At 37.7% G+C, this 21,038-nt stretch overlaps 1 pseudogene across 1 annotated transcript; it reads right to left on the bottom strand.

Moving 5' to 3' along the window:
- Positions 1-1,108: 1,108 nt before the first annotated feature.
- LOC149167015 (cocosin 1-like) lies at positions 1,109-3,239 on the bottom strand (annotated as a pseudogene). The gene is made up of 5 exons (XR_016260902.1): positions 2,830-3,239; positions 2,459-2,739; positions 1,855-2,355; positions 1,548-1,765; positions 1,109-1,449 (listed from the first exon to the last, which is right to left on the bottom strand). The product of XR_016260902.1 is annotated as a cocosin 1-like (transcript).
- Between the last annotated feature and the right edge of the window lie 17,799 nt (positions 3,240-21,038).

Consider the following 21,038-nt stretch of genomic DNA (forward strand, 5'->3'; position numbering starts at 1 on the left):
CCAAAAATCTCTTTATTTGTATGTCTATTTCAAACACCAAAATTCAAAAGATGAAAGTTTTACTTGCACTTTACTTGCATATCGATTCCAAACACCAAAATTCGAGAGAGGAAAGTACACTTTACTTGCATATGGATTCCAAACACCAAAATTCAACAATTCTAGAGACATGGATTCCACACACCAAAATTCCAAAGTTAGTGTTTGCATATTGATTCCAAACACCGAAATTCCACCAAAATTCCAGAGACAGAAGTACACTTTACTTGTATATCGATTCCAAACACCAAAATTCTAGAGACGAAAGTTAATATTTGCATATCGATTCCAAACACCAAAATTGTAGAGACGAAAGTTAATATTTACATATCAATTCCAAACACCACATATCGATTCTAAACACCAAAATTGTATATCGATTCCAAACAGCAAAATTCTAAAGACTAAACTTAATGTTTGCATATCAATTCCAAACATCAAAATTCAGACACCACATATGGATTCTAAATACCAAAATCACATACCAAAATCACAGAGACGATTCCAAAAACCAAAATTCCACCCAAATTTCAAACACCACATATCAATTCCAAATACCAAAATTGGAGAGACGATTCCGAAGACCAAAATTCCACCCAAATTTCAGAGGCGAAAATTCCATAGACGAAATGTTTTTATTCTTATGGGTGAAGCCACGAAGAATTGAACCGCATTTGCTTTTGAATGAAAAATAACCTCCGCATTTGGTTTTGAATGAAAAATAGCCTTTTTAAATGAAGAATCGGCTTTTAGCAATGCAACGGGTTTTGGCTTGGTGACATGTTCGATGCGAAAAAGTGGGTTTTGGCTGGATGACATGCTCGATGTGAAAAAGCGGGTTTTGGCTGGATGACATGCTCGATGTGAAAAAGTTTGCTATATAAAGTATGTCGAACGTTTTATGTAAGATTGGGATGGGAATTTGGAAATATGAATGTTTTGTGAATTCCAACATCTTAATTATAATTATTTATTATTTATCATATCTGTAAATTTATAAGTTCCATCGATCAAATTGTAGACACGGAAAAAGGCAACATCCTTATTTTAATTATTTACCATATCTGTAATCAAAGATTTACAGTTTTATCATTGTTTTATTGTAATATTAGGTAGCTAGCTATTAAGCTAGCTAGCAGGCAGGGCAAGCAGTGGACAGAGTGAAGCAGGCTGCGTGTGGATAATACTCAAACGTCCTATGCCACTTGGACGAGAAGAGATGTAACGTTCTGTTGTTGATCTTGGTAACGTCCAAAGCCTGATGATGGAGGCAGAATGAGTGTGTCGTGCTCTCTGTTCCTCATCACTTGTTGAACTTCATTTTGGTCGATCCTGTAAGCGGCACGCAACACTTCCTCCGGCATCGCCTTCAAAACTGACTGCCTTCCTGCCAGAGTCGACCGGTATGAACTGCAATACAGTACATTGCACGAACAACTCGAATTGCTCATTATATTATATTCAATTCAAATCAGAGAAGCCTCCATTCCGAAATATATTATACTTACTTGTCCGATGTTGTAAACGTTATATACTCCAACCCATCGTCTCCTGCTTGCTTGATGACTGCATAGAATTGCGGAATGACGATGAACTGACCCTCTTTCACACGCCCATCAAACACACTCCTCCCTTCCTCTCCCACCACCTCCACTCTCCCCTCGCCTCTCGTCACGTACATTATGCCATGCGCGTTCATCCTCCACGACGGAACACATGATGCTCTCTGCAACCACAATAAAGTATTCCATTCATTGGATTGGAAAACATTAAAATTATATCTAAGTGAAGCAGGAAAAAATAGTTACTGCTTACCGGGCGGAGAATAACCCTCTCGGCTCCTAATCCCAAATACTTGAGAACAGGAAGTTTGTGGCGGTTGACTATATTCATGCGTCCCCCATCTCTTACATAGATATCGGCATCCTCGGGATTGTCAGCATTGTGCTTTACACGCATTGGGCACACAAGCTCTTCAACGCCATTCTCACTATATTCATCCAATCCACCACCAACATGATCCTCTCTCCCCCACCGCCTCTGTCTCCCGTAAGGAGAGCGAGATCGAGATCGAGACTGAGGGCCGGGTAAGCTGAGACGTCGGCCGCGTCCAACTCTGGCAAAGAGTCGCGAATGCTGATTCTGTTGAAGCTTCCTTGCAGTTTCAAGCTCCACGTCCAACGACTGAGCCAAAGTGCGCGTGTTAAACCCTGCCAAAATATTATCCCCGAGTCCCCCTCTTCTTCCTCTTTCTTCCTCTCCCTCCTCCTCACGAGGACCACGAGACGATGAGCCTGGCCCAGCCAAAGTGAAGGGCTGAACATATATAGTACACCATCAGCAACTATATAAAATGAAGGAAAGAATCTACAATATAACTGAAAATGCAGATTATTAGTTAATTGGTCGGGATGCTTACGCTGAAATCCCTGCGGTTCTGATTTTGAGGGTTGGATGTGTCGGCAATGGCTACGATTTGCAGAGGCTCGTTACCATCATTATACGACCAATACGCTGCTCCTGCAAATATTGCTATCACGTCACCTCTCCTGATTCGCCTCACCTTCTGACTTGAGTCCTCTTCGTCCTCGTCCTCCCGTCGTCTCTCTGATCTCATGCGCCTTGATCGCCTTTGAAACGAAGGTTCGTCTCTGTAAGTCTCGGGACACCCCGGGAACACAATGCCTAGTCGACCCTCACCTGCACAGTGTACATATATAACATACCAGTAAATTATAACAGGAAACTTAGGTAATCATGTGACTTACACAAACTGTATGATGAGCTTACCTCGGACAACGTAAACCAAGAGATCGGCGCTGGCATATTGGGGCAACGAGATGGCGTCCCTTTCAATCGTCTTTCTGAAGAAGGCAACGCCTGCGCACTCTAATTCCTCGTTGTCTTCTCCGGTGGACAACTCGAAGGTGCCACCTTCTGATCTCATCGACTCCGATTCAGACGGTTCGTGGGTGCTCAGCCGCTGCAGCCTCCGGCACGCTGATGATTGCTCATCGTAACGACGACCTCTTTCTCTTCTTTGCCGATAAATTGCAGCTACAGGTGACACAGCTGACAGGGAAAGAAAAAGAACGCAGGCAGAGGAAACTAACAGTATCTGCATTAGAGGGCAACGCGCTGATCTCATCATTCCCTTCATTTCGCTTGCTTTCGTTTCGATGCTTCTTCGGGTTTCTTCACCCAGGCTATGTGTTCATGTTATTGCTGAATGTTAGTTTTATAGTATGGTGAGGGCGATATGATTAATGCTATATTCCAGTGAGAGCCACATAGGCTAAACGCCAAGGCGAGTGTTGATACGTGTGATGCAGGTACTCTCGGGCGTGCCATGTAGTGTCGTACCATTCGACGTGTAGATAGTTGCATGTTTGCTAAAAACGATGTTGCTGTGAATTAAAAATGCGTTTCGCTATTACATTCCCATTTTTATTATTGAAAAGCAAAAGCAATTGATGGTATATATGAGATGGAAAATATATTTCTCGAGAGTATAGAAGTACAATTCTCAGTGGTGATTAATTTAGATGATGTAGTGCATAAAGTTCTGGATGGATGAATTAAACAAGGATAATAAAAGAAACTAATAATAAAAATGGCGGAAAAATTATAGATAATAATTATAAAATAGTTAAATTACACTAATGGAAAGTGATATTACATTAGATTAAAATATATATATATAAACCATTTAAATAAAAACACAAATGGATAATATATTTGTGTTAGAGATAAATTTTAGTTGAAATGTAAAATGTAATAGTATTGAAAAAGAAAAACTCAGTTTATGAAAATAAGTAAATTTATTATAGAGTTCCATGGGTTTTGGATAAACTTGAACCAGTGCTTTTTTTAAATATTTTTTGATTTGAAGTTATTAGTCACTAGTTCAATTTCCGAGCACTTTTTGATATGAAGTTACTAGTACAATTCCTCACACTTAAATTATTATAAAATATTTCTAATATACACAAAATATCTTTCTCTAAAAAAATTATATATATATATATATATATATATATATTAAAAAAGATATTTAATAATAATAAGCATATTTACTACATATTTCGTTCCTATTAATATTAATATCAGTGGAATGAGATTCATAATCATCCAAAATTATTTTCCGTTATTTAAAGTATTGTTTCAATTCTTTTTAAGATCATTCTGACAAATTCATTACCATTTTGTAGTTTGAAACATATGAAAGAGAACTTTTGTTGAGTTAAACACGATATTTCTTAACATTAAATATTTAATTGTTAAAAAAATGGATTTGTCCACGAGGGTGTCCTTGACCATTACATTTTCTGATATGTATTGGTCTCACGAACGTTAGTTGTTATTGGGAATATAGAAATCCTATTATTTTTTTATAAAATCCTTGTGCCCACAAAATACTCTATGCATTTCCTTAATTTCTTGATAATTCATTTCTCGAATCTGCCATGGATGCTCAAATAACAAGTAAACAATAAACACCTAAAGGAGAATTTTCAAAAGGTTGAGGTGAATCTTCTCAATCAGTAACCATAACAAGCACCCAGTAGGTTAAAAAACCAACCCAAGCAAGAAAATACTAGAAAATATGAGATAATACAAGACATCAAGAGGACAAAGTGGTTGACATAGGAAACTTGTTCAAGTTTCCCTTCTTGAAGTCATTCAAAACTCAAAAAATGGAAAGAAAGACCTCCTATAACAAAGTCTAACTTGACTCAAATGGAGAAACTTGAGACCCTTGTTTCCCAAGCTGCAAACCCAGGGCTCCAAGTAAACACCTACACACTAGACAAGGACAATAATAAAGCTCCAAACAAACACCAACATGGAGCACTAAACTAGAACAAAATTCACCAGTGTTTGATAAAAAACAAATGAGAAAATTCCTAATATCATGAATATAGATTGAAAGGGAGTGCTTACTTAGAATTCTAGTTGAACAATAGTTAATTAATATCAATTTTCCTTGTTTAAAAAAGAACATGCTCTTTGAGGCATGATCCCACCTTTTTCCTACATATAATCTCTACACACTTTAAATTGTTGATTGAACATAAAGACTAGCATATGTGAGGGTGTCATAAGGTTGATTCACATTGCATCTTGCCTCTATCTAATTATATTATAATAGCTTGAACATGTTGACATATGACATTTAATGATCTTGATATGTGATCTCGAACATAATTGGCATTGGTCATGAACTTATGAGATAACCACAAGCACTTCACCTTGTTGACCAATATCTTGTTGTGTCCATTCATAAATGGGACTTTTAAATTATGAAAAATAGAGTCAATATATTACATGTAATGGGGGGAGATGTCGGGTATTTGGGGAGGTGGGGGCGGTTGTAGGTATTGGGGGGTATAGAAAGGGTATTTGGTAAAAATAAGGGACAATTACTAAAAATAGGGGACTATTTAATTGGAAATATGTATTAGGAACGTTGTTTAGCAAAATAATTTTGGAAGGTATTTATTAATATACGATATTAGAGATATTCTTTAATATCTCATGAATTCATGTACCAAGTTATAGGTTCACCGAGTTGAGACTCCGTGGAATTTCCCTTTGTGTTAGAATGTTATGAACCTTGTGCCTTAGAAATGATAAGAAACCAATAACTACAACCCACTTCGAGGGGTGATCTGGATCTTGGGAGCTAAGATCTAAGAGGCTTGAAAGATGAGAGAGGAGGATAGAAAAGGTCTGACATAAAATTGATCACAAGAACATTGACAAAAATGCAAGAACTAAATATATCACAAAAATATGAAGAGGGGGAGCAAGAATTGGAGAAGAAGAATAATTCCATTAAGAAGAACCATTACATGCAATGAGGCCAATTTTGGGACCTACCCTTCTTAAACTTCACTATCTTCCTATTGTCTTCTTATAAGATGTCTCATTTGAATAATCAAATTTAATTAGGGTTTACTCAGTTAGTTACATATCTATCAAGTTCCCTTTTCCATAAAAATATGACTTTATGACTTATAAATATGAACTTAGAATATAAGCCCCCATAAGATTTAGATCAATGCTTCCCCTTAGAAAATTATGGTCCTCGTCATTCAAAATGATAAAAAGAGGGTGACCCCATTATGTTTAATGTACCATCATGACTACAATATGAAATAATCCAATGAAGAGAAGGGTTGTGTGTGGTTAACCCATAATTGTAGGTTTGTGGGTGATCGATAACCATCATGATTACAATTTGCTAAGTGACAATAAAGAGAAGGGTTCTTGCATGGTTAACTCATAACTATGGGTTTGTGGATGACCCATAAACAACATGAAAATGGAAAAATTGGAGAGAAGTTTTTTGTGGTTTACCCATAATCATGGGTTTGTGGATGACCCAAAATCATGGTTTTCTTATGATTTTTTCTAGAAACATACCTCGTATTGCAGCTTTGTTGAAAACTTTTACTGCATGTGATGAAATAATTTTTTGTTGAAGACCCATTTGAGGCATTGAAGAGACCTTTCCATTAATATAATATACTTTCTCTTTAATGATCTATGGAGTGAGGAAATCATTCTTGAAACTCAAAATATGCATAGTTTCTAAACTTTACATAAATGTATAACTTCAATCTCTGATATCTTTCAAACCATGAAATCAAATCAAATTTTGTAAAAAACACATTTTGTCTAATAGAATATCCTTTAAAATGAGTTATTGTGCATGAGTTTGAAGTGATTTATAGAGGTTGTGGCACCTACATGAAGTTTGTTGAATATTGTTTCCTTGTGTACCTTCTGTTATTGTGCTCCTATGGTAGCCATGCCACCATGGAAAGCTAAGAAATGGTTGAAATGAGGTCATCCAAGCTTCCCTATGTTGAATACAAATTTTGTAATGAATGTAAAAATACCAAGTGTAGAGGGCCACAAAGGATGCCAAGGGTTTGTAGAGAAACATGGGTTGTTGCAGACACCAAGGAACCTTTGTGTTGCATAGCAATGGATGTAGTGGATCCATGTAAGAATGCTCCTGCAATGTTTAATGAAGTTGTGAGTATAGAAAATCCTATAGTGCTTATGGACCAACTATGATACTTACAATGTATGGTGATGTAAATGGACTCCAAAAGTTCCAAAAGGAGGTTTGAGATTGCTACAAAACTTTGAAACTGAAATATCCTTCTAACCCTCTTTCCCATGGAGTCGTAACCTGCTCTGATACAACTAATTTGTATCTTGGGGGTAACATCCAAGAGGCTTGAATGCTAAGAAGGGAGGAGAGAAAATATTTGTCATAAACATGATCACAAGAAAATAGGTAAAAATGCAAGAACATAATGCAACACAAAAAAAATGAAGAGAGAGAGAGAGAGAGAGAGAGAGAGAGAGAGATTAACAATTGTTGAAGAAGAAGAATTCTATTAAGAAGAACCATCACATACAATGAGGCCAATTTTTGGACCTCACCTTCTCCACCTTCACTCTATTCCCATTTCCTTCTTATAAGATGTCTTGTTAACATAGTCAACTTTAATTAGGCTTTAATATGTTGACTGCATATCCATCGAGTTCCCTTTTAATAAACATATGACTTTATAACTTATATACCCAAACATAGAATATAATATCCTTGAATATTTTGATCAAGGGAAATGCCTTCTTTTATAATGAATACAATGTATAAGACAAGATATGATGATCCTAAGACTAGGTCTCCTTTGTGTGTATATAGAAGACAAAGGGTACAATTGTAATGAAATGGAACCATCAAAGGTTCTAACCTACTTTTAATGTGTTTTCATGTCACACTTCAAATCAAGTGATTATGAAACAACAGGATTCTAATTATATTAATGTTGAAAATATTCTTCACATAAGGCCAAAAAGGATGGTCTCTCATTTGAAAAGAATGAAGAAAACAAAGGATAACAAAAGGAAGAAATTATTCATGTTCATATTCTCATTCGATAGCCCTATGTTTTAGCATCGTTTGACATTTTGTGGAATAAAAAACAAAGGTTATATGCCAAATATATCGTTTCTTTCCTCACATATCTCCATTATTCCCTTTTTATCATTATTTCCATTATTCACATCATTTATTCATTTTTCATTTTCTCGTGTAAGTATTCTTTTCATGATAAATTACCTTACCTCCTCTTCTCTTTTTACTTAGTCATTTATGTGAATTTTTTCCATACACATTTTCCAAGTTGTGAGCGGGTGGGCACATGAAGATGATGGCCCTAAAAGGGGAAATGGGGCCATCAAGAACTAATGCCCATAGGAAAGGATACACATTCCCAGGAATACATGCATGTTTATGGGCGTCCAATCTCAACAAGAATTGAGGTACCAACTAGAATTCTAGCCAAGTTACTAGCTTAATGTGGCTTAGGAATGCACATGCATTCTTAGGAACACACATGTGCTTTAGGAATGTGCACATGTTCCATTAAGGATATGCACATGCTATAGGTATTCACATGTGTTCTTGATAATATTTTTTATTTAGATGCTCATGACCCTATTTTTACCAAATTAGGACCATATATTGTGTTTTTGTTAGACATTGAGTAAAATCCTTACTTGTTGAACAACCTTGATCACTAAATCAACATCATGCCTTGTCTTCAAAGTCTAGGTAAGTGTTCTCACATATTTTTTTTTTCCAAATTTTTGTTTAAAATTCTAAAAAAATACAAATTCATACCCGCAACAAAATCATTGTATTTAATTGCAGGGAAATTGGATAACATGGAACCTAATTAGAACCCAAACCCACCATCAACAAATCAAAATTTATAACAACCTAACCCAAACCAAAAGCCAAGAAATCAAAATGATGAAACTGAATCATGATCCTTAGCTACATTAAATTCATTGTTACAAGATCTCCAAAACACTAGAGAGCCATCATGAGTGTCTCTTATAAGGTCATTAAAATCAATTGTATCCTCTGTTAGTGTCAATATCTGCATACTTCCATCAGGGATCAAAATTTTCTCTTTGCATTTTCATTTTAGGGGTCCCATACTGAAATTTTTACATCATTTCATTAGGTCATGTCAAACTGATCCACTGATGGTTGTCTTCTCTTCAGAAAATCTAATTTCTCCCTCATAGAGTATACTTGCTGACCCTTCTTCAAGTTGTCTTCAATTATGGTTTCATGGTCAATTTGCAATCATGCTTTCATTAGGTCATAGGGCGTGTTTCAGTATGTCTTAGGGTTTCATCACCAAGGTCAAGAACCTGATTTAAAAGTGTAAATAAAGGGCAACAAGGGTATAAGGATGATAAATAAGTCAAACATGATGGCTTGTAGGTCATAGTTACTGAATAATTATCCTTTAACCTAATGTAATTTTCACCTCAAAAACATGGTATTTTGAGTTAATTTGTATTTCTTATGTAATTTTAAGTCACTTTATGTAATAAATGATCTTAGTTGCACCAAAGCGTCTCTTCTTGCTGCAAGACAAAGAAACACTGAAAAAGCAGTTCAAGTTGAGCATTATCCACCTGAAAAGAAACAAAGAAGAAAAGGCATTAAAAACAGAGTTTTGAGAAAGGTAAAGAAACATTAGAAAGTGGGTTTTTCAAGTGAAAAAACAAAATTTACTCCTATATAAGGCCTCACATTTCATTTTCAAGCTCATTATTCTCATTTGGAAAGCAAGAAGTCAAAAAGTGAGAAGAAGAGGAAAGGTTGAGTGAGTTTTGGGCAAAGGAGAGTTGGCATTGTGCTTCTGGAGGGTGGCGCTGCACATCTGGAGCAGTGGTGGAGTGGCGCTGCGTGTAGGCAGACTGGCGCTGCGCGTTTCAGGCAGGTAGGGTTGGCATTGCGCGTTGAGGGTTTGGCAATGCGCGTTTGGGCCCGGCGCTGTACGTCTGGAGAAATTCCCAGTGTAATTTTACACTACACTGCGCTTCTAGAGGTGGCGTTGCACGTTTGTGTAGTGGCGCTGCGTGTTTAGTAGAAGGGCCAAAAATACCTCTAAACCTCAACAAACTTCAAATTTTCCCTCTCTTACCTACATACAAGTAAGTGGTCCTCCATACTACATTGATTGGTTTGCAATTGAACTTTTAAGCTAAATTCTCCCTCGGTTATGCCTAAACCCTAAAATTCTCCCTTCTATGCCTAAAACCCTAAAACCCCCATTGTTCCTCCTATCACCTATCACTACAACTCTAAACTCTTTCCCTATCCCTTTATCCCTTTATCCCTATTCCATAACATCCACATCCCTTTATCCCTCTTCCCAAAGGGAAATTTCTCAAACAAATTAAGCCCTCCCTCTCATTTTTGATTCCTACTCCCTCATTCATTTTCTAGCCCATAAAGTCATCTCCCATCCCCTCACTCCTAAATCACTCTCACTCATTCCCTTCATACAAACTCAAGCCTTGCAAACATGGACAGAGAGGACCGAGACTATGAGGAGGAGGAAAACACAGGCAGTGACACCTCAGCAGATAGAGCTAGGGATCAGAGAACACCACACAATGGAGGAAGAATTATCAAAGAAGAGCCATCAAACCTCAGAGAATTGTAGACCTCTTAGTTGGCTATCACTTGTTTCGGATACCTTGGCTGCTATGAGTTCCGTGAGTAGGTAGAGAGAATTCAACATCACTTTGCGCTCACCAGACTTTTTGTAGCCCATCTTTAGGACAACAGGGTGACTCTTGTTGGGATGACATTCACAGTTTCACCTTCCATCATTGTAGAAGGCCAATAGAGACAATCAGATGATCAGGCACATGGCCTACCATTATAGGACCCGAAACAAAATTTGCAACATGAGGGTCAAAAATATGAAAGCTAGGCTAAGGCGGGCTCTGAAAGGCAAAAATGAGGAGGATAAGATTAGGTTTCTTGCTGAAGCTTCCTTAGCTCATCAGGACACTTGATGATGGTGCTTCTCACCAATTTTGGGCAAGTTTGGAAGAATTTTTGTCACTTGCAAATTTTGAAATTTTACACACAGGAAATCTGCCTCAACATGCAGTACCACTGGCGCTGTGCTTTTCCTAGGGGCACCCAAATGAGAAGTGGTTTGCATTTTTGGATTCAAAGAAATGAGGACATTCACCCTATGGATTTGCTAAGTTTTTGGGGAAGAATTGGTCTACCAAAAGGTCAAAAAACACCCTAAAAATGACCTTTCTGCCACTTTTTTGACACATAGAAGCAGTCTTGGGAGAATCAAGTTTTGAAGTGTCAAATGAGCTTCAAATATAGAAATTTTAGGTTTTTTGGAAAGTAGACTTGAAGACCTTTCCAATGAGATATCATGAGCTCAATTTGGATACCGGGAATGCCTCCAAACGCGACCTGAAAGTGGCGCTACACGTTGGGCCAGTGGCGTTGCGCGTAGGGCAACTTTTGCACAGGATGGCTATTTTTCCATTTTTTGACTGTGTTCATGGATTCTCTCTCATGGAGGATGTTTTACCATTGTAAATGATGACTTGGCATGTAAATATGATAGATATATAGTAATAGAGGGTAGATTCATCACAGTAGAAGTCAATTTGAGCTCAAATGAATCAGTTTTTCACTTTTAGAGGCAAGTTGTTGAGATGCCTATATTCATGTTTCTTGTTCATTGTTGGTTAGATTAGCTCCTCATCTTAGGGATTCGACCCCTGAGGATGGGAGGAGGTTGAAACCATGCCTATATATTCTTCTTCTTTCTCATTGTAAAGGGTTGGACTCAGCTGGATGCTCGGACCTTGATTGTAAACCATTTGTAGCAGTTTAGCAGGAGATTAATAAGAATTGCAACTATGTTTATGTGATCCATGTGGTATGGAGTTTTAGTACAGTTTCTTCTTTTGTGATCATATGTTAATGTGTTTTGTATACTTCGTTAATCATTTCATTGCTTTTAAGTGAATGCTTTCAAGTTTTATAGGTAGAATTCGTTGCATCAGTGCTCTACTTTGGGAAAACATTCACCATTTCATGTTTTCTGCAGTCTAGGAAGGATCCATGGTTTTCACATGCTCTTCCTAGCTTCTCACCAGTCTTAAACATCTCACCCATCAAGCCCTAGAGTGTTAAACCTTATGCCTACATTTCCCCATTGAACACCCTACAATTTTGACCTAATTCCATAGACCTAAATTGTCCAGCTCCTCCTGATCTAGCAAAACCCCTTCAAAATCCAATCAAAGCTTCGTGCTACTATACCTAGCCTAAAACCCTTTCCTGATCTAGTCATCTTGGCTGAGATCCTTATGGAGAGAGCCCTCTCCCAGCCTAGTAGGGCTAGCTACTTGGCTAAGTGTGGTTTGTGATTACCCTGGCATTGCCTTCCTTCAACCTAAGGTTCAATCTGGGTGATAACATAGTGGCGACCATATTGGGGAACGAAAGACTAATCACCTGGGTAATATCTTTCATTTGAATTATTAAGCATATGGATGATGAATTTTAGAATTTACTAGGCTGAATTGGAAAGTTGTAAAGCAATATATAAAACTTCGAAATTTGAGCACACTGGCTTCGAGAAAGTACACTAGGGCCAATCCTGATCTAAACCACACCCCAGTAGTGGATAATCCTAACCTGATTTCGAGAAGACTCAGAAGACAAGAAAGTTCAGTGAGTCCAACACCTTCAATAAAAGTAGATTCCTGCCCTTATGAGTGGTTATTTTTAAAAGACCTCCTCTTTGATCTATCATTTGACCTTTCCCTATTTAGAACCAGGTCTAAAAGTGCACTTGACGACATAGTTCTCGATCCAAAGTTTATTGTAGATCTTGAAGTCCAAAAGGAAAACCGGTCAATTGATGAGTATATTCTATATTCCCCCCAATCATCCCTCACTAATGCTAAGATCCCTAAGTTTTCTGAACCGTTGTCCACTACCCTCAGTTCATCATTATTCCCTTCAACCTCTGAAGTTCATTCCCCGCCTCCATTTATACCTTCACTTCCCTATCAACCTATCATTCCTCATCAATAACCTATTACTCCCAATTCTCCATCAACTCCTACTAGCCCAACCCTTTCTTTAAATCCACCTCGAGTTATGGCTGGCTGGTATGCACCCCTTGTTTTACCTCAGAATCTTGGTGCCATGCCCGCTGATTATCAAACCAAAATACCTTTCTTTGATGCCACTCAAACCATTACAGCTCAACAAGATGTTGATAAAATGAATGATTTCTTTGACCTCCATGAAGTAGATATTGAAGATGTGTCGATGAGATTGTTTGTACAAAGCTTTGGAGGTGAAGTTGGAAAATGGTTTAGAAGTTTACCAACAGCTTCTATCACCACTTTACCAATCCTCCATATGCAGTTCCTGGATCGGTGGGAGGTGAAGAAGAATGCACTTCATATTTTTTCCGAGTATGAGAACATCAAAAGAAATGTTGGCGAGAGTGTGCAAGACTATTGTGTGAGGTTTAATGCAGTATACAATTCTATTCCTGCCAACATTAAACCACCAGAGGGATTGGCTTTGCTTAACTTTCCAGACGATTTCTATGCTGATATGGCATATCAGCTGTGGGAACGAGATCCTACCACACTAGAAGACATGCAAAAGAATGTTGTGAGTGTAGAAGAAAACTTGTTGGCCAAAAGAGCAAGAATGAGATCTGAGAAAAGAGTGACCATAAAAGAAGAAGCATCTACTTCAGATGTAAAGATGGATACATTGATTCGAACAGTGGAGGATGGTTGACCAGATAACCATCACAGATAGACCTAAACCACTAATCCGAAATCCAAATTGTAGAGGACAAAAGCAGCCCCAATTCTGAATCAAGCAAAGAGAACAAAAGACACCAGAGCAACCAATGCAACAACACTAGATTAGAACTCCCTTATAGCAGAATTATGTTCAAGGAATGGAAGAAGAAGATGAGGAAGATCCGGTAATTGAAACAAATCACTTTTTCACTGCTGATGGTATGCCTATATTTCTGACCGAAGATGAAGAATACGCAGAAGTTCCAGACATTCAAAGGGATGAGGATTACATCTTAGCAAATGATGTTGTTTTGGAGGCTGAGTTTGATGATTATTAGAGTGGTTATATGAATGCTTTGACTGCACAACAGAGGCGGTATTCTTTAAGGAGCAGAGATGTAGCAGTCAATCCCATTCAGAAAAGAAAGGATGTTCAATCAAAGAATGATTCCTCAAACACTCAGAAGAAAGGGAAAGAGATTGTTGATCTGAATCCCAACAAGGTACCATCAACAAGTATCATTGCAAACGAGAAGAACAATCAGAAAAAAGATAGTGCAGCGAAAGAGCAAGCAGATAAGAAGGACATTGGTGTCAAAGAGGTAGAAAAAGTTTCATCCTTTAATTTATAAAGTGAAATTTATAAATTAAAAATGTCCATTCCTTTGATTGAGCTTGTTAAGAATAGAAATTATAAACACCATGTATCTAGAATATTGCAAATAGATCCTTTGTCAGACATGATGAATGTCAAGGATGATCACCCTGAACTCATTTTGGTCCAGCCATAGAAAGATAGTGAAGTTCCCCCCTTTTATCTGAGTCTTAGATTACATGAGTACATTCTCCATAATGCTATGTTAGATTCCAGAGCTTCTCACAATTTGGTGCCTAAAGCCATTATGGAAAATTTGGGCCTGGATATCACCCAGAAATATCATGATTTGTACTCCTTTGACCCCAGTAGAGTTCGTTGAATTGGTCTCATCAAAGATTTGGTGGTTTCTTTAGATCAAATCCCATCCAAAAATGTCTTAATGGATGTAGTAGTTGCTGATATACCGCCTCGATTTGGTATGCTCTTATCTAGATCGTGGGGTGCTAAACTCAAAGGCACTTTACAATTTGACTTCTCTTATGCTACCATCCTTGTTTTCAGTCAATTGAGGAAGTTGTATCGGGAAAAGAAAATGAAGTACATGATCACTAGTAAAGAGAAGCCTGTGAATCATCTGATAAATGTTGTACATACTGATTTAGAGTCCTTTGTTTTGTACTCTGATAGGGGATTGAATGATGTAGATATTTAGCTTGTAGAAGTAGATGATGTACTAGAAATTTCTGAGAATTTTAGAGCAATTCTTAATCAATAAAAAGAAAAAATAGCAAGTTCTTTTGAGCATCCTACACAACAGCAAAAGGTCAGTGAAGAGCAGAAAAATGAAGTAATCATCAAAGGTAAGGTAGAGAAGGAGACATAATTTCAACATCTAGAAGATGAAGCCGACCTTTAGAGCATGGACTTCGATGGCGCCGTGGGTAAGAACGGTGCTAGTATTGGAATTTGGATTCGAAGCCCTGCTTTCCAGCCTGCCAAAGTCCCAAATAATGTTAGAGTATGTTCCTACAAGTTAGCTTTTGATTGCTCTAATAATGAAGTGGAGTATGAGGCTTTGATTATAGGTCTTAAAATTTTGAAGGAACTGGATGTGAAAAGGATTTTTGTTTATGGTGATTCAGAGCTGGTGATTAAACAAGTAAAAGGAGAATATCAAGCAAAGCATTTGTGGATGAGAGCCTACAAAATGCAGTTATGGATATTTTGAGGATGTTTCCTGAGTATACCTTGACAGCAGTTGCCTGGGCTCAAAACATCATTGCAGATTCACTCGCCACTGTGGCCAGCAATTTGAAGATTCCAATGAATTCTAGCAACAAATTTGAAATTCATGTCAAAAATAGGCCTGTTGTTCCTGATAATTTGAGGTATTAATGCCTTTTTGCGGAATGAAGGAAAGTTTAAGAATGATTCCATTGATGATGATTGTGATTCTGATGAACACGATATGGAGGTAAATCAGATGGAGATTTTACAGCTAAAGGATAATAATATTCCTAGAGGTCTCATACCTTTAGAGGAGCTTTTTGATCAGGATGATGTGGCAAGAAAACCGACCTTGATTCCTACAGACAAAGGAGTTGAAGATGTAAATCTTGGAACAACTAACCATCTCAAGCTTGTAAAATATCAAAAGCATTGTCTCCCAAAGTAAAAGCTAAGTATGTTAGATTACGTTCTGAATTTTCTGATGTTTTTGCACGAGATTATTCAGATTTGAAAGTGTATGACAAGGATATCATTTAGCATACTATTCCTATCAAGCCGGATCAAAAACCTTTTAGACAGAAGTTGAGAAGAATTAATCCAAAGTTGCTGCCATCCATCAAGAAAGAGGTAAATAGATTGTTTATAGCTAGCATCATTGTTCCAATTAGATTTTCTGATTGGATTTCAAATTTGGTCCCAATACGAAAGAAGACCGGAGAAATAAGGTTGTGCATAGATTTCTGGAACCTCAAAAAAGTATCCTTAAAGGATAATTACCCACTTTGTAAGATGGACCATATTCTGCAAAGAGTAGTTGGAGCATCACGGATGTCACTACTAGATGGTTACTCAAGCTGTAATCAAATCTTGGTGCATGAAAAAGACCAAGACAAAATTGTCTTCACAACACCTTAGGGAACTTTTCAGTATGCCAAAATGCCATTTGGATTGAAGAATGTCGGATCCACTTTTCAGTGGGTGATGGACATAGCTTTTACTAATGAGAAGGATGTTTTCTTAGTAGTTTATTTAGATTATCTGACAATATTTTCTAGTTCTGATGATGAGCATTTGCAACACTTAAGGATTGTCTTTTAGAAATGTAGGAAGTTCAGGATTTCTCTAAACCCAAAAAAGAGTCTTTTTGCCATGGACGAGGGTAAACTCCTTGGTCATATAATTTCAAAAGATGGAATTCACATTGATCCTTCAAGGGTGGAGGCAATCCAGCATATAGACTTTCCGCACAAAAAAAAGGAGATTCATGCTTCCAATGGTAAGATGAATTTCTTACACAAATTTATACCAAATTTGGTTGAGCATTTACGTGAAATAACTAATATGTTGAAAAAGGACAGCACTGTGAAATGGATTGAGGATGCCATGAAATCATTCAACTTGGTAAAGTTTTCTTTAACCATAGCCCTAGTCTTGATTAGTCCTGATTATACTCATGATTTTATTATATTTTCATTTGCACCTGAGCACACCAAGGCTGTGGTGTTGATGCAAAAGAGGGATCACGTGGAGCAATGCATTGCTTTTTTCAGTACGACTATTCGAGATGCTGCCTTGCGTTACAATATCATTGAAAAACAAGTGTTGGCTCTTATAAAAGCATTGAAGGATTTCAAAGTATACATTTTGCATTCACATACCAAAACATATGTTCCTAATGTAGCAGTTAAGGATGTTCTCATGCAAACTGATCCGGAGGGGAGGAGAGGTAAGTGGATAGCAGCGATGTTGGAGTATGATCTTGAGATTAAACCTACCAAATTATCAAAGGACAAGGCTTGGAAAAACTGATGGCTGAACCAAATTTGCATGCTCTAAACATAAATCTCATTGCAGCAATGTCAGAGGACGAAGATGGTGGCTCACTCATTCAAGTATCAAAAATGTTTCTCAAATCACCTTGGTATTCTGATATAGTTTATGTTCTTCAACATCTTTCGCCACCTCCTGGAATGTCAAGAAGTAAAGGTATATCACTAAAACTAAAGTTTGCAAAATTCTGCATTTTAAATACTGCTGTCTATTTGAAAGATCTGAGAGGAGTTCTTCTTAATTGTTTGGTTGAAGATGAAGCTCAGTAGGTAATGATTGATTTTCATAGAGGTGATTGTGGCGGTCATTTGTTTTGGAAACAACAGCTAGCAAAGTGTTGAGAGCAGGATATTATTGACCAACTTTGTTTTTAGATTTATATAAAACAGTTATGGGCTGCCATGAATGCCAAGTTTTTCAAGGAAAAAGGAAGTTGCTTCCTCTTCCTTTGAAGCCAGTTGAAGTAAATGCACCTTTCCAGTAGTGGGGACTTGATTTCATAGGGGAAATCCATCCTACATCATCAGCACAACACAGATGGATTTTGACAGCTACCGATTACTTCACCAAGTGGATTGAGGCCATTCCAACCAGGCAAGCCACAGACACGGTAACTATCTAATTTTTAGAATCTAATATCTTGTCTCATTTTGGGTGCCCTCACAAGATTATAACAGATAATGCAGCAACATTTAAGTCCAATAAGATGGTTGAGTTTTTCAACAAGTACAACATTACATTGGGTCATTCCACGACATACTACCCACAAGGCAATGGATTGGATGAGTCATCAAATAAATCCTTGGTGAACATTATCAAGAAAATGTTGGAGGCAAACAAGAAGAATTGGCATCGAAAGCTTGTTAATGCCTTGTGGGCCAATAGAGTGAGTAGAGAGAAATCCATAGGTATGTCACCTTTTGAGTTGGTTTATGGTATTGATACAGTATTTCCTACATCACTTGCAGTCCCGATCATGAGATTATTACAGGAAGCTGGCAGTGAAGAGGATGATATTCAGCGCAGAATTAATCAAATGATTCACCTTTAACAAACAAGGTGAGAGGTTTCCCAAAACACTTTCCGGTTGCAAGAGAAGATAAAGAAAATTTATGACTGCAAAACCAAAGCATAAAAGTTTCAGCTGGAAGATGTAGTGCTGTGGTGGGATGCACGGAATGATGGAAAGGGAAAGCATGGTAAGTTTGACAATTTTTGGAAAGGACCATATAAAATCTCAGCTTATCGAGGATAGAATGCATTTTTGTTAAAGGAAATGGATGGTCAGGAATGTTCAAGAGGCCCAGTGAATGGTAGGCTCCTAAAGCACTACAACTTTAGAGGTTGTTCCCTGAGGTTACTTCACCTTCATTGTATATACCAGTTTGCTTTTCCTTGCAAGGTTTCAAGTACATTGTCATCTGAGCTTGGGGCCCAAAGTGAAGGCTATAAAGTTTGAATGATTAGTGTCAAGTTTGGTTGATTTGGTTTATAGTCAAGTTTAGAGTCAGTTGTGAGTCAGTTTTCAGTTTGTCTTGAGTCATTTTTCACCTTTTTTGTTGGTTTGATCATATTGCCCAATGGACTAGGCACTTGGTCTACGACGTTCTTGACACCTCCAAGGAGTTTCCATCCCCAATAAGGCCAATTTTAGTGTCAGTATCTGCATACTTCCATCAGGGATCAAAATTTGCTCTTTCCATTTTCATTTTAGGGGTCCCATACTGAAATTTTTACATCATTTCATTAGGTCACGTCAAACTGATCCACTAATGGTTGTCTTCTCTTCAGAAAATCTAATTTCTCCCTCATAGAGTATACTTTTTGACCCTTCTTTAGGTTGCCTTCAGTTATGGTTTCATGGTCAATTTGCAATCATGCTTTCATTAGGTCATAGGGCATGTTTCATTAGGTCTTAGGGTTTCATCACCAAGGTCAAGAACCTGATTTAAAAGTTTAAATAAAGGGAAACAAGGGTATAAGGATGATAAATAAGTCAAACATGATGGCTTGTAGTCATAGTTACTAAGTAATTATCTTTTAACCTAATGTAATTTCCACCTCAAAAACATGTTTTTGAGGTGAAAACAGAGTATTTTGAGTTAATTTGTATTTCTTATGTAATTTTAAGTCACTTTATGTAATAAACGATCCTAGTCGCACCAAAGCATCTCTCCTTGCTGCAAGACAAAGAAACACTGCAAAAATCAGTTCAAGTTGAGCATTATCCACCTAAAAAGAAACAAAGAAGAAAAGGCATTACAAACAGAGTTTTGAGAAAAGTCAAGAAACATTAGAAAGTGGGTTTTACAAGTGAAAAATCAAAATTTACTCCTATAGAAGGCCTCACATTTCATTTTCAAGTTCATTATTCTCATTTGGCAAGCAAGAAGTCAAAAAGTGAGGAGAAGAGGAAAGGTTGAGCGATTTTTGGGCAAAGGAGAGTTGGTGATGCACTTCCAGAGGGTGGCGTTGCACATCTAGAGCAGTGGTGGAGTGGCGCTGCGCGTAGGCAGACTGGCGTTGTGCGTTTTAGGCAGGCAGGGTTGGTATTGCGCATTGAGGGTTTGGTGCTGCGCGTCTGGTCCCCGAGCTGCGCTTTTGGAGAATTTCCCAGTGTAATTTTACATTACGCTGCACTTCTAGAGGTGGCATTGTGCGTCTGTGTAGTGGCGCTATGCATTTAGCAGAAGGGCCAGAAAGACCTCTAAACTTCAAATTTTCCCTCTCTTACTTGCATACAAGTAAGTGGTCCTCCATACTACATTGATTGGTTTGCAATTAAATTTTAAGCTAAATTCTCCCTTGGTTATGCCTAAACCCTAAAATTATCCCTTTCATGCCTAGACCCTAAAATTCTCCCTTCTATGCCTAAAACCCTAAAACCCCCATTGTTCCTCCTATCACCTATCACTACAACTCTAAACTCTTTCCCTATCCCTTTATCCCTTTATCCCTATTCCATAACATCCACATCCCTTTATCCCTCTTCCCAAAGGGCAATTTCTCAAACAAACCAAGCCCTCCCTCTCATTTTATGATTCCTACTCCCTCATTCATTTTCTAGCCCATAAGGTCATCTCCCATCCCCTCACTCCTAAATCACTCTCACTCATTCCCTTCATACAACCTCAAGCCTTGCAAACATGGACAGAGAGGACCAAGACTATGAGGAGGAGGAAAACACAGGCAGTGACACCTCAACAGATAGAGCTAGGCATCAAAGAAAACCACACAAGGGAGGTAGAATTATCATAGAAGAGCCATCAAACCTTAGAGAATTGCAGGCCTCTGAGTTGGTTGCCACTTGTTTCAGATATCATGGTTGCTATGAGTTCTGTGAGCAGGTAAAGAGAGTCATAGAAAATTTTAGGGGCGAAAGTTCGCCCTTTGGCGAAATTAAGGGGTTTTAAATTTTTAGTGGGAGAATATTTTGTATCATAGCACATTTTTACAAATCACCTCAAATAGCCCACCTTATTTTAAGGGAGAGGGTAAAAAAGGTAAATTTAGCCCTTGAAACTAGGAGTTACAACCTTCCATTCGCCCATTTTCAAGAATAGGTTTTATTTAAGTGAATCCTATGGGCCAAATACCATATTTATAGAAGAGGTATGGTAAATTA

The sequence above is a fragment of the Pinus tabuliformis genome, chromosome 5_1 (genome assembly GCF_031772625.1).
Source record: "Pinus tabuliformis cultivar Carrire ecotype Pingquan chromosome 5_1, CPIR1, whole genome shotgun sequence".
NCBI classification, from domain to species: domain Eukaryota; kingdom Viridiplantae; phylum Streptophyta; class Pinopsida; order Pinales; family Pinaceae; genus Pinus; species Pinus tabuliformis.